Below are 14,563 nucleotides of genomic sequence, written 5' to 3'. Positions count from 1 at the left end.
CAGCCGGAAAAGTCTTTCAAGCGCTCCTGCTCTTGTTGTTCATTGGTTGAGCGGCGCTGGCCTGCAGTTAATCACTTTATATACCCAATAGCGGGGGAAACAGTTTCTGACAGAACTGTGAAATCATCACAGGATACGGTAAATAATGTCAGATAGCATCACCGGAATGCATGACCTCAGATCGTTTCTGAACGCAAGAATGAAACCAGCAAATGTATTCATGAAATGCTGAAATGAAATGAGAGGAAAGAGCGTTTATTGACGCTTCACAGGATCCTGAATATTAAAGATGCCCTACTTCCTAGGAACGTTTGTTGACAAGATAGCAAATATAACAAATAATACATTTTACACAGACGGACAGACAGATAGACAGATAGACAGAAAGGCAGACAGATAGATAGACAGAAAGACAGACAGACAGATAGACAGACAGACAGACAGATAGATAGATAGACAGACAGATAGAGCGATAGACAGAAAGACAGATAGATAGATAGACAGACACACAGACAGATGTTAGATAGATAGACGGACAAACAGACAGATGGATGGATAGATGATGGATGGATAGACAGACATACAGACAGACAGATAGACAGTCAGACACACAGACAGAAAGATAGATAGATGGGTAGACAGACAGACGGATGGACAGACAGACAGACAGACAGATAGATAGATAGACAGACAGATAGATCGATAGACAGACACACAGACAGATGTTAGATAGATAGACAGACGGACGGATGGACAGACGGATGGATGGATAGATGATGGATGGATAGACAGACATACAGACAGACAGACAGTAAGATAGATAGATAGATAGATAGATAGATGGATGGATAGACAGAGAGACAGACAGACAGATAGACAGACAGACAGACAGACAGATAGATAGATAGATAGATAGATAGACAGACAGATAGATCGATAGACAGACACACAGACAGATGTTAGATAGATAGACAGACGGACGGACGGACAGACGGATGGATGGATAGATGATGGATGGATAGACAGACATACAGACAGACAGACAGTAAGATAGATAGATAGATAGATAGATAGATGGATGGATAGACAGAGAGACAGACAGACAGATAGACAGACAGACACAGACAGACAGATAGATAGATAGATAGATAGACAGACAGATAGATAGACGGACGGACGGACGGACGGACAGACAGATAGATGGGTAGACAGACTGACGGATGGATGGACAGACAGACAGATAGATAGATAGATAGATAGATAGATAGATAGATAGATAGATACAGTGCATCTGGAAAGTATTCACAGCGCTTCACTTTTTCCACATTTTGTTATGTTACAGCCTTATTCCAAAATGGATTAAATTCATTATTTTCCTCAAAATTCTACAAACAGTACCCCATAATGACAATGTGAAAGAAGTTTGTTTGAAATCTTTGCAAATTTATTAAAAATAAAAAACGAAATAAAAAAATCACATGTACATAAGTATTCACAGCCTTTGCCATAACACTCAAAATTGAGCTCAGGTGCATCCTGTTTCCACTGATCATCCTTGAGATGTTTCTACAACTTCATTGGTGTCCACCTGTGATAAATTCAGTTGATTGGACATGATTTGGAAAGGCACACACCTGTCTATATAAGGTCCCACAGTTATCAGTGCATGTCAGAGCACAAACCAAGCCATGAAGTCCAAGGAATTGTCTGCAGACCTCCAAGACAGGATTGTATCGAGGCACAGATCTGGGGAAGGGTACAGAAACATTTCTGCAGCATTGAAGGTCCCAATGAGCACAGTGGCCTCCATCATCCGTAAATGGAAGAAGTTTGGAACAACCAGGACTCTTCCTAGAGCTGGCTGCCCGGCCAAACTGAGCGATCGGGGGAGAAGGGCCTTAGTCAGGGAGGTGACCAAGAACCTGATGGTCACTCTGACAGAGCTCCAGCATTTCTCTGTGGAGAGAGGAGAACCTTCCAGAAGAACAACCATCTCTGCAGCACTCCACCAGTCAGGCCTGTATGGTAGAGTGGCCAGACGGAAGCCACTCCTCAGTAAAAGGCACATGACAGCCCGCTTGGAGTTTGCCAAAAGGCACCTGAAGGACTCTCAGACCATGAGAAACAAAAATTGAACTCTTTGGCCTGAATGGCAAGCATCATGTCTGGAGGAAACCAGGCACCACTCATCATCTGGCCAATACCATCCCTACAGTGAAGCATGGTGGTGGCAGCATCATGCTGTGGGGATGTTTTGCAGCGGCAGGAACTGGGAGACTAGTCAGGATCGAGGGAAAGATGAATGCAGCAATGTACAGAGACATCCTTGATGAAAACCTGCTCCAGAGCACTCTGGACCTCAGACTGGGGTGAAGGTTCATCTTCCAACAGGACAACGACCCTAAGCACACAGCCAAGATAACAAAGGAGTGGCTCCGGGACAACTCTGTGAATGTCCTTGAGTGGCCCAGCCAGAGCCCAGACTTGAACCCGATTAAATATCTCTGGAGAAATCTGAAAATGGCTGTGCACCAATGCTCCCCATCCAACCTGATGGAGCTTGAGAGGTCCTGCAAAGAAGAATGGGAGAAACTGCCCAAAAATAGGTGTGCCAAGCTTGTAGCATCATACTCAAAAAGACTTGAGGCTGTAATTGGTGCCAAAGGTGCTTCAATAAAGTATTGAGCAAAGGCTGTGAATACTTATGTACAGGTGATTTTTTTTTTTTCTTTTTTAATTTTAAATAAATTTGCAAAGATTTCAAACAAACTTCTTTCACATTGTCATTATGGGGTATTGTTTGTAGAATTTTGAGGAAAATAATTAATTTAATCCATTTTAGAATAAGGCGGTAACATAACAAAATGTGGAAAAAGTGAAGCGCTGTGAATACTTTCCGGATGCACTGTAGATAGATGGATGGATGGATGGATTGATAGACTGACAGATAGATAGACAGACAGACAGATGGATGGACAGACAGACACACAGACAGATGTTAGATAGATGGACGGACAGACAGATGGATGGATGGATAGATGATGGATGGATAGATAGATAGATAGATAGATAGATAGATAGACAAATAGACAGACGGATGGACAGACAGACACACAGACAGATGTTAGATAGATAGACAGACGGACGGACGGACAGACGGATGGATGGATAGATGATGGATGGATAGACAGACAGATAGATGGATGGATGGATAGATGACAGACAGACAGACAGATAGATAGACAGACAGACAGATAGATAGATGGGTAGACAGACAGACAGATGGACGAACAGACTGATGGACAGTTAGATAGATAGATGGAGGGAGGGACGTACGGATGGATAGATGATGGATGGATGGATGGATGGATGGATGGACGAATGGACAGACAGACAGATAGAAAGATGATAGACCGACAGACAGAGAGATGATAGACAGACAGACAGATAGATAGATAGACAGATAGATGACAGACAGACAGACAGATAGATAGACAGACAGACAGACAGATAGATAGATAGATAGATAGAAAAATAGAATGATAGATAGATAGATAGATAGATAGATAGATAGATAGATAGATAGATTGATTTTGGTGTTTCACAATTCTGCTGGTAAAAACAAAATCCATAAAACAGTTTCATAGGCCTTTATCAAACTTCCACGTTCTCTGAGCGGAAGTTTCGCTGAGTAGCGTAAAACAACTTCCGCTGCAGTTTGTTTCAACGACAGTGTCCACATATATTCCGAGTAAAGATTCTACAAAGTATTTGTGATGATAATGATCAAATAAAGAAACATTTCCATCCCAGAGTCTGATTACAGAAATTAACTGGTTAAATCGTTGCAAACGTGGAGTTATATCCTCATGGTTTGAGTACGATGATTGACACGTCCACTCGCGAGTCGCGTCTGAAGGCAATGTAAATAAAACATAGAGATGAAACTGTCCCAGTGTCTACAACTGTATTATATTCACAAATGGGAGATAAGCATGCTGCAATAATGAAAACAACGATATTAAAACAGTAAAGTCTCTTCGGACTTGAGTTGAGCACATTAATCCTCTGGGAGTAAACTGAACAGCACGCTCAGATACTATTACACATTAAAGTAGTAGATAACACATGGTGAAGTGCTGAGTTACTCCAAAGAAACGATTAAGTGGCTGATATTTACTGCCATGTGCATCCAAGTTGGCATAATTTATTTAGAAAAACTGCAATCGTTCACAGACAGATCGATGGGCGAATGTTTGGTTACACTACTATTCGGAGCCGGATGTGACCACACGTGGACTGTGATGAAGGCCTATTTTGAACAGAACAGAATTGAGGAATTTGGTATCTCATTCTCTGCTCAAGAATTCAGCTGTAGACCACAATGATCCTCCTCAAATTATAACAACTGAAAAGTCTTTGGATTAATTGTAGTTTAGAGTTTAACCCTTCACGGACAATGCTGCCATTCTCTTAAATTTTAGCAATTGCTAAGAAAGATTTCTCATGACCTTTGTAGTACTTTTTCACAATATATTTGTTCCCATCCTCCAATCTGATTGGTCAAGTGGAGTTTCAGGTGTGTTGATATCAAAGGCCAAATCATACTCCATGCAAGTACAAGAACGCAGATGTGAGCACTTGGCCATCACATTGCCATTGCGTGGTCTGGTTAAACATGCCTCATGCACGTTCTTGCGTTATCGTGATGTACTCAAGAAGGCAATCGAGTTACCTTCAAACATCTATGTTATTAATTGGTTGTGTTATCATTGAGAAAGTTGCTATAAATATATTAGCTGGATTCAAAATCATGTACTGTCAGAGTATGCACTGTATTTGATGAAGAACACACTTCTCAGCAGGTAAAAAAGTAAGTTCTTTAGGTATGCAGGTGAGTAGTATGAATAGATTCCAGACATAGTTTATCCGGGAACATGGGCATTGCCCCTTGACCTGAATATATGACGTAATCAAACCAACCGTGAAAATGATCTACTCTGGTTTTGTTATGCAAGTGTAATGGGAGCCAGCTGATAGATAGCTGTGCAATGTGTATAAACCTCACTCTCCTTACCTCAAGAGGTGCATTAGCAACTGACGTTAGAGGCTTTAGCCTCCTTGTTAGCGCACACGCCTCCCATGCCGGAGACACCGTTCGAGTCCCGTACGGAGCGGGTAGAACAGGAGCGTCACAATGGTGCCGTGACCCGGATGGGAGTGAGGTTTAGGGGAGGTGTGTGTAACAGGAGCCAGCTGATAGATAGCTTAGCAATGTGTATAAACCTCACTCTCCTCACCTCAAGAGGTGCACTAGTGTCTGATGCTAGGGGCTATAGCCTTTATCCTCCTTGTTAGCGCACCCGCCTCCCATGCCGGAGATGCCAGTTTGAGTCCCGTATGAAGCAGGTAGAACAGGAGCATCACAATGGTGCCGTGACCCGGATGGGAGTGAGGTTTAGGGGAGGTGTGTGTAACAGGAGCCAGCTGATAGATAGCTTAGCAATGTGTATAAACCTCACTCTCATCACCTCAAGAGGTGCACTAGCGACTGACACTAGGGGCTGTAGCCCTTAGCCTCCTTGTTAGCCCACCCACCTCCCATGCCAGAGACACCAGTTCAAGTCCCGTACAGAGCATGTAAAACAGGAGCATCACACAAGCACCATTTTAGCACAAAAAAAAAAAAAAACTTTCTTCATATAGATAGTGCTTACAATTGACTCGTGGTTCTCCGTCATTTTTTTCAATCCAGTGTTTGAACACTGACGTCTCCTCAGCTCCCGTGGGATTATAAAATAGTGTCCAGTCCGTGCACACTTCATAGTCTCGGTGAAAATAGTAGGTCATCCAGGTATTTTTCGCAACGTTGAGAATGCAATGTGGACTTGCATTGTGTTATGAATTATGGTCTGACACATGGAATGCAACTATGCACGAAACTGAGCTTGCATAGCATCTGCTGTCATGTACTGTACTTGCGTAGGATATGTTTCACCCTTTAGTATATCAGCACTTAGAAGCTTCACTATTTGTATCACTAAGTATGTCAGTGTTTGTGGCATTTCTAACCGTCCTGTCCATGCGTTGTTCGGTGACACGTAATAGCTGAATCTGCTTTGGCTTTTAGTTTGGAACAATTTATGTTGGCAGAGCAAAAACAGACAAAACGACTGACCATAGTGTTTCTAAATGATAATTTACTAAATATTAAAGGAGCAATATGTAACATTGATATCAAGTGTTTAAAATGGGTACTGCAGTCCAAATTCAAAATATTGGAGAGAGAGGTCTCTGCTGTCCCCTCCTCCCCAGACTCGAAGCTCACACGGGTTGCCAGGTTGAGGACACGCAACAGGAACGAGCAAACTGACAATGGCAAGCGTCAAGCCTTATAATGTTGATCAGCTATGTATAGGTTTGCAATTTTTTTATTGTTCGCAAATTATAAACAGCTCATGTGGATTTTTTATAACTCTGTCAATGTTAGCTAGATGTATTGCTGGCTTCCATGTGTGACGCTCCTGTTCCACCCGCTCCGTACGGGACTCGAGCTGGCATCTCCGACATGGGGTACGCTAACGAGGAGGCTAAAGGCTACAGCTAGTGCACCGCTTGAAGTCAGGAGAGTGAGGTTTATACACATTGCACAGCTATCTGTCAGCTGGCTCCCGTTACACATGGCTGCAGCGCGCTGTGTTTACCCGCTAACTTGTTTCAAATCTGGCAATCGAAATACTATTGGGAAATGGTCAGTGGGCAGGATCACACAGGCCAAAACACAAACAGAAATTTCGGCCCAGAACGGACATTTCAAAGTAGAATATACTGGCTGTAGCATTGTTTTCGGAGAAGCCAGTATTTCAACTTGGCATGTTTCCTAAATCTCTGATAACATATTATGATAATTTTAAGCTTTAGTACAGTAAATATATCAAATCAATCAAATCAAATCACTTTATTGTCACACAGCCATATACACAAGTGCAATGGTGTGTGAAATTCTTGGGTGCAGTTCCGATCAACATAGCAGTCGTGACAGTGATGAGACATATACCAATTTACAATAACATCAAATTAACACAACACAATTTAAACATCTGTTATACACATAATTACACTCAACAATATACAAATAATAACATACACTGTACAGTATACAATATGCTGTAATATATTACATATTGCACCTTTAACTCCACACAAATGTTTTCTCTTTACAAATGCATTGATTCACCATGTTCACACCTCTCTAGAACACCATTTTCCTCCATTGAAAACTGAGCATTTGAAAATGCTCTTGCTTACTGCATACTTTGGAAAACAATGACATTAGAAACCGAAAATGGATTAGTGTGGATGTAACCTTTTAGAACTGTCCCAAAAGCAGTTTCACACGATCGTTGATAATCGTTGATGATTGTCTTGATACTAAGCCCTACAGCATTCTTGCTTTATATGATAATGTTTATATATTCATTGGTTTACCATACTTATACTGTATTTGTGGCTTGGATTTAGTCTAGTGACAGTAAACAACACCAGGGGATTTTGTTCATAATGCTTGAGGCGAGAACAATACTCCAGCTAATTTCAAGAGTTCTGAAATGTACTCATGTAATTGTAGGGCATTCCAGATCTTGTGTAGGTGGAATATTTTTGGATATGATCATCTTCCTGCCCAAAGCTGATTAATAGAATTCCATCAACAGAGTATAAATACACTTTTCTGGGTTTCCCGTGTTTATCCAGGATAGACCCGTTCACTTTAGATTAATGTGTGGGAATTTCCACAGGCACCTAAGAATCTACATCGATTTGAATGTTGTTATTAATGCTTATATCTCTATTGTTGTGATGTGTTTTTTTTTTTGTAGTATTTTCCTCTTTTCCTGGATAGGAAGACACCTGATACAGTTTGTGAACCTTCCCATGTCGTGTATTTTTTCATAACAGACACGTTTGGTGTGCTCGTGTTACTTAACTGTGGATTACAGTCTGACATGGGAAAATACAGGGACTTTAACGTGGTCAAAGAAAAGCAAAAAAACAAGACAAATAGGGGAGGCTAGGGCTAGTGGTGAATTTGTCAGGGAAGGTTTATTTTTGAAAATCACTTTCTGTATAAGCACAACTCTTAAAGTCTTGGCCTCAAAACGCCATTGGCCCAGTAGCAGGGCATGTTGGCACACTACAGTATATGGGGTAAGTTGTCACAATAGGATCCTGCCATTAAGCAGCCAATTATAGGCAAATGTAGCCAATTGTATTCTAAATTAAAGCAGTAAAACAACAATCAAGCACAAAACAACTCATGAAACAGTAAAATGTAATTTGTAACAAATTAAAAAATGTCAAACCATTATATTGGCCAAAAGGAATTGCAATGAATAAATTGTATAAAATTACAACATATAAAACATATGTGACAACATGCCCTGACCTGGCATTATGAAAAATACCCGGAAAATATCATAAGAACACAGTTCCGGAGTGTTCGACCCTTGACTTAATGCATGCACGTGTGGTTTCATTGTGTTCACTTGTTTACCCAACAGCTATCACAAAAGTATATTGATTTTGGAATTTTACTTTAGAGAATTTACACACACAAAAACATCCTCCTTATTTAATACAATTTTGGACTAGATGTTTGAAGCCAACTTAAAAAGTCAAAGTGTGAATTGACTTATGACTAAAAATTTTAAAGTGACTGATATATAGCACTTGAGAAAGCTTTCCCGTGGTACAACTAGCCCCAGTCTTCCCTACATATACAGTAGTTCTGATCTGATTCCATGAATTGAAGTCATTTCAAAATAAAACGCATTTTGCAATCTTTGGTTACCAACATCAAGTTGCCAAACTGTTTGGGAAAACCATAAAATGTGGTGTCAGATTTTTAGAGTGTACAATCAAAGAATGGAACTTCTATTTTCTCTCACACTATGACTAATGCTTTACTGTTAAGAATGAAGAGTATTTCCCTTTTTAAAAATTATAGAATGAAAAACAGTGTATCGGTGAACTTGATGATTATGGTCCTGTATTTGTTTAGTCATGGTAAAAGGTGCTCGTTTTATGCGTTAATCTTGACTGTTATTTGATCCTGTTGATAAAGCAGTGTAGTTTTCATGGGAAATGATACTCATCTCTGAATTTTCAGTTGATTTCAGTTGAGTGTTTATTTGACTCATTTAGTCATTAGTCAACGACACATCACTTTTATATGTCAAAATCTTCCTCAAGGTGACTATGCATGATTCTGACTACTAGATGGAGTTATAAATGTATATTTGAAGGTGTTAAGACAATGGGGGCAAAAAGCGTCTTTCTTTATTGATGTCGATTCAAAGGTAGCTGTACTCTGACTAAATAACTTTTTTCCCAGCAACATGGGTTGTGGCTTCTGCCACCTCTGTGACACATCACTCTTGAAGTCTTGGGGTTTTGATGCCAGAAGATAGACTTTATTATCAGAGATAAAAAAGACGAGTTGCTCCCAGCACAACTGAACTTTCTGTGTTCACACATACCTATATACACATATCCACCAGGGCGTGACCAATACACTCCATACATTTTGTTCTGTGTCTTTAGTCTGCTATTTTTAATTTAGAGAACATGAAAATATTTGAGAGGCAACCTCTTTATGGGGCCTTATCCTATATGTTCTCTAGTGTCAAAACATGAGACTCAAGTTTACCATATATGAGTACCATATGTGATCACACATTCCATTTTGAGGGGCCTCCTTCCCACAGGCCTCTACACACACACACACACACACACACACACACACACACACACACACACACACACACACACACACACACACACAGTAAAATACATGCTTGACCATCAGAAATAATTGTCGAATAAAATGTTTATATTTACACTGATTATACTTGATTAATTTATATTAACTTGATAAAAAATGTTCCACACATGTAATTCACAAATATTTAGGCCTTATTATATTATAGTAGATGTTGTGCCAGTTATCAATTTTCGAAGGGTTCTTAAAGGCATGAAATTGACTTATTTTCCATGTCACAGCTCAGAATAGGCAACACTGAGATGATGCTAACTATGCTGAAACTATTCTGGACCCATTAATGTATTGAGTGTGATTTGTCCTGCCTGATTTGTCTTATCACCATGCTATTTTAGTCTCTAATTAGCAGAGCAATGGCTAGGTTTCCGTCCATGTTTTTAGGTGAATTATGGGATATCGTATAAAAATGCTTGATGGAAATCTCCAACATGCGCATAAAAAAATTCTGAAATGCCAGACACAAAGCCTGTCATCTAAACGATTGGCTACTATGACCTCCCAGAAGTGTCTGACACACATCTGCCACTGAACTCTAGCAAACATGAAGTTTGTCAAAGTGTTTTGTCTGCATGCTCAAAATCGCAAGTAATCCATTGCAATTAATGAAAGAGCCAATTTACCCAGAAGTGACAATTTTGTTCTTGTGAACACATGGGATGGAAACACTGCTGTATTCGCAAATGTTTTTTTTTTTTTAATTTTATTCTTTTTTTTTATCCCCTTTTCTCCCAGTTTGGAACGCCCAATTCCCACTACTTCGTAGGTCCTCATGGTGGCGTGGTTACTCACCTCAGACTGGGTGGCGGAGGACAAATCTCAGTTGCCTCCGCTTCTGAGACTGTCAATCTGCACATCACGTGACTTGTTGTGCATGACAATGCGGAGACTCACAGCATGTGGAGGCTCATGCTACTCTCCACGATCCACACACAACTTACCACACGCCCCATTGAGAGAGAGAACCACTAATCACGACCACGAGGAGGTTACCCCATGTGACTCTACCCTCCCTAGCAACCGGGCCAATTTGGTCGCTTAGGAGACCTGGCTGGAATCACTCAGCACACCCTGGATTCGCAACCCCCCCCAGGGTTGTCACTTTTGAAGTTTTAAAATAAGGGAAACTTAAATAATTGTTTTTTAAACTACATTTGCAACTTGGATGGAAACATGTCAGAACCACAAACCAAATGTTGCTCCATTGTATTCAGAATCTGTTTATTTATTAATTTTATTTTTTTAATCATTTATCTGAATCTGTAACTCAGAAGGTCTAGAAGAGTGAAAGCTTGAACAGGAAGTGACCAGATGCAGATAGCAGGTGACTTCCTGAAGCAGTGATGTAATGAGAGTGTAAAGTGTGTGTGATCTTGTGTCAGTGGGTATTCCCTCAAAATTACAATTACCTTAAAACATCACAGCATTATTATATTTCCTTCATCAATATAAATACATTTATATCAACTATAAGTTTTTAATGGGAGGTTTTAATGGGACAGGGGGAAATATATTCATGACAGTATTGTGTTTGTCAAGAGCTCAGTTAAGCAGATGTCTTGTGGTGACCAGAGCATCTGTTCCTGATGTTTTGTGTAGTGCATTTTGTTGTGTTGTGGTCTACTGTTCTTTCTGTTGTGAGTGTTCCTGTGTAATACTGGATTCCTTTCACTAGATGGTGCTATTAGTCTCACAGCTGAACAGTCATGAACCTTTGAGTATGTTTGTGAATAAAATGCACAAGATTTATTTATTTTAGTTGAAAATGCTGCATGTACAATTTAATTACATGGCGCGTTACCTTGGCATGTAACGCTACACAAATTTCACTAAACATTATGATACGATGCTATAGCCTCACAATACAACAGTGCCCGCAAATGTTTCGCATAGACTTATTCAAGGATTCATTTTAATTTCATTTTAAATAAAAACTACATTTGAAATCTTAAATGATACAACAGTGTCTGACACTGGCAACAAAAGGCAGAGCTCTATAATAAAGTAACTTAAACAACAGCACTGCATTACTAATAAAACTCACATGAACTCACAATTTTCATGTTTTTCTTGAGAAAAATTTGTTTGTCTACATTGGTTATTTTTATTTGTATAGCACTTTTCACAATACACATCGCTTCAAAGCAGCTTAATTGAAAATCATGCCTTAATATCTTAAAGCCCCCAGTAAGCAAGCTGAAGGTGACTGTGGCAAGGAAACAAAACTCCATTCAATGTTAGTTCATAGAAAAAACCTTCAGAGGAACCTGACCTCAGGCTGTATGATATATGCAAATATGCCAATATTATGTAGCGGTTTAAGCAAAAACCGTAAGGAAAACTGTAAACTGTCAAATTCACATTGCACTTTTTTTTTTTGACAAAATAAAAGCTCTAAGTGAAGTAAATAGGACAGAAATATAATGTATAAAACAAATCTAATCCTAATAATAGTAATAATAATTCAGTATTATAACAACATTCAACTGGCTTCCAAAAAGTGGGTGAAGTTATAATTTTTTTCACACCCTGTTCATTCACAAAAAAAAAAAAAAAAAAAAAAAAGAATTAGTATAGTGAAAATGTTTCATATAGCGAAAAACTGTGGGAAAATATGGCTTCGTTATTTTTAACTAGATTTTTACCTCATGCATTAAACATTTTGAATATTCTTAAATCAGCTGAAAAATATTGAGAATTTTTTTTTAGCCATATCACCCAGCCCTAGATGCCTAAATTGTAAATATAAATATTTATTTTCTATTTTTACAAAGGTGAAGTTGAGGCTACGTCCGGATACATTTGAAAACGGTGTTTTCGTATGAAATCTCTGAAAACCCCTTACTGTGCATGCGAAAAATCGCCGTTCCATGTATGGTCTGAAACGCAATTGTCCTCATGTTCCGATGCCGGACAGCAATTCCAAGTAAACTTCCCATTTCCTTTTGAAGGAATGCAATGTGAAGGTTGCACAAAGTAACATTTATCTTTAACAACGCTATCAAAGTAACTGACAGGCGCAACAACAGCGCTACAAAACGAAGACGGTGTTTTCAAATGTATCCACTTGAGACAGCTTCCGGAGCGTTTCCGAAAAGTCTTGGTGTGGACGGAAGGCCATAACGTAGAGATAAAGATGGGTTTTTAAAGAAAACATATTCGTGTGGAAGGGTACTGAGTGAATGTTTGAGTAAAATAATGATAAATAACAGTTTTCTGTACATGTCATTTACTATCACATTAAATTGTGTGATATCATATTTATCAGCATTATATCTTCCTATCATTCACCCTGCTCTCAAGATACCACATCGGACATTAAAAAACCCACACCAGTTGATCACTAGTTATGCTCATACTGGTCTAATTTTCGACGTCAAATGCAGAGAATAATCAGTCTCATGTGATGTCGATGTAAATAAAACAACATGTTTGATGTAGTTGTTTGGCAAACTCGACAAGCTGTAATGCTACAAACTACTTGTCGTTTTCCATCCATGTTCAAGCTCTCAACTTGTCTACTCCAGACTAGCTGCTCCATTCTCCTGTGAGTGCTCAGCGCTGCCTCTCTGGAAAGGAGACTGTTACTCCACTCTCAGAGTTGCATTTCTTTGTTGAAACACTTCTTAAGCAGTAGCCTTATTATCATACGATTCAATGCGATACTTTATATTTTTTTACATCCCTAATGAATACATGTGCAATAAACTACACTATATTGCCAAAAGTATTCGCTCACCCATCCAAATAATTGAATTCAGGTGTTCCAATCACTTCCATGGCCACAGGTGTATAAAATGAAGCACCTAGGCATGCAGACTGCTTCTACAAACATTTGTGAAAGAATGGGCCGCTCTCAGGAGCTCAGTGAATTCCAGCGTGGTACTATGATAGGATGCCACCTGTACAACAAGTCCAGTCGTGAAATTTCCTCGCTACTAAATATTCCACAGTCAACTGTCAGTGGTATTATAACAAAGTAGAAGCGATTGGGAATGACAACAACTCAGCCACGAAGTGGTAGGCCACGTAAAATGACAGAGCGGGGTCAGCGGATGCTGAGGCCCATAGATCACAGAGGTCGCCAACTTTCTGCAGAGCCAGTCGCTACAGACCTCCAAAGTTCATGTGGCCTTCAGATTAGCTCAAGAACAGTGCATAGAGAGCTTCATGGAATGGGTTTCCATGGCCGAGCAGCTGCATCCAAGCCACACATCACCAAGTGCAATGCAAAGCATCGGATGCAGTGGTGTAAAGCACACCGCCACTGGACTCTAGAGCAGTGGAGACGCGTTCTCTGGAGTGACGAATCACGCTTCTCCATCTGGCAATCTGATGGACAAGTCTGGGTTTGGCGGTTGCCAGGAGAATGGTACTTGTCTGACTGCATTGTGCCAACTGTGAAGTTTGGTGGAGGGGGGATTATTGTGTGGGGTTGTTTTTCAGGAGCTGGGCTTGGCACCTTAGTTCCAGTGAAAGGAACTCTGAATGCTTCAGCATACCAAGAGATTTTGGACAATTCCATGCTCCCAACTTTGTGGGAACAGTTTGGGGATGGCCCCTTCCTGTTCCAACATGACAGCGCACCAGTGCACAAAGCAAGGTCCATAAAGACATGGATGAGTGAGTTTGGTGTGGAAGAACTTGACTGGCCTGCACAGAGTCCTGACCTCAACCCGATAGAGCACCTTTGGGATGAATTAGAGCGAAGACTGCAAGCCAGGCCTT

This window comes from Myxocyprinus asiaticus, chromosome 40 (genome assembly GCF_019703515.2).
Source record: "Myxocyprinus asiaticus isolate MX2 ecotype Aquarium Trade chromosome 40, UBuf_Myxa_2, whole genome shotgun sequence".
Taxonomy (NCBI): Eukaryota; Metazoa; Chordata; class Actinopteri; order Cypriniformes; family Catostomidae; genus Myxocyprinus; species Myxocyprinus asiaticus.
The sequence above is the reverse complement of the archived record's forward strand: the minus strand, read 5'-3'. Positions refer to the sequence as shown.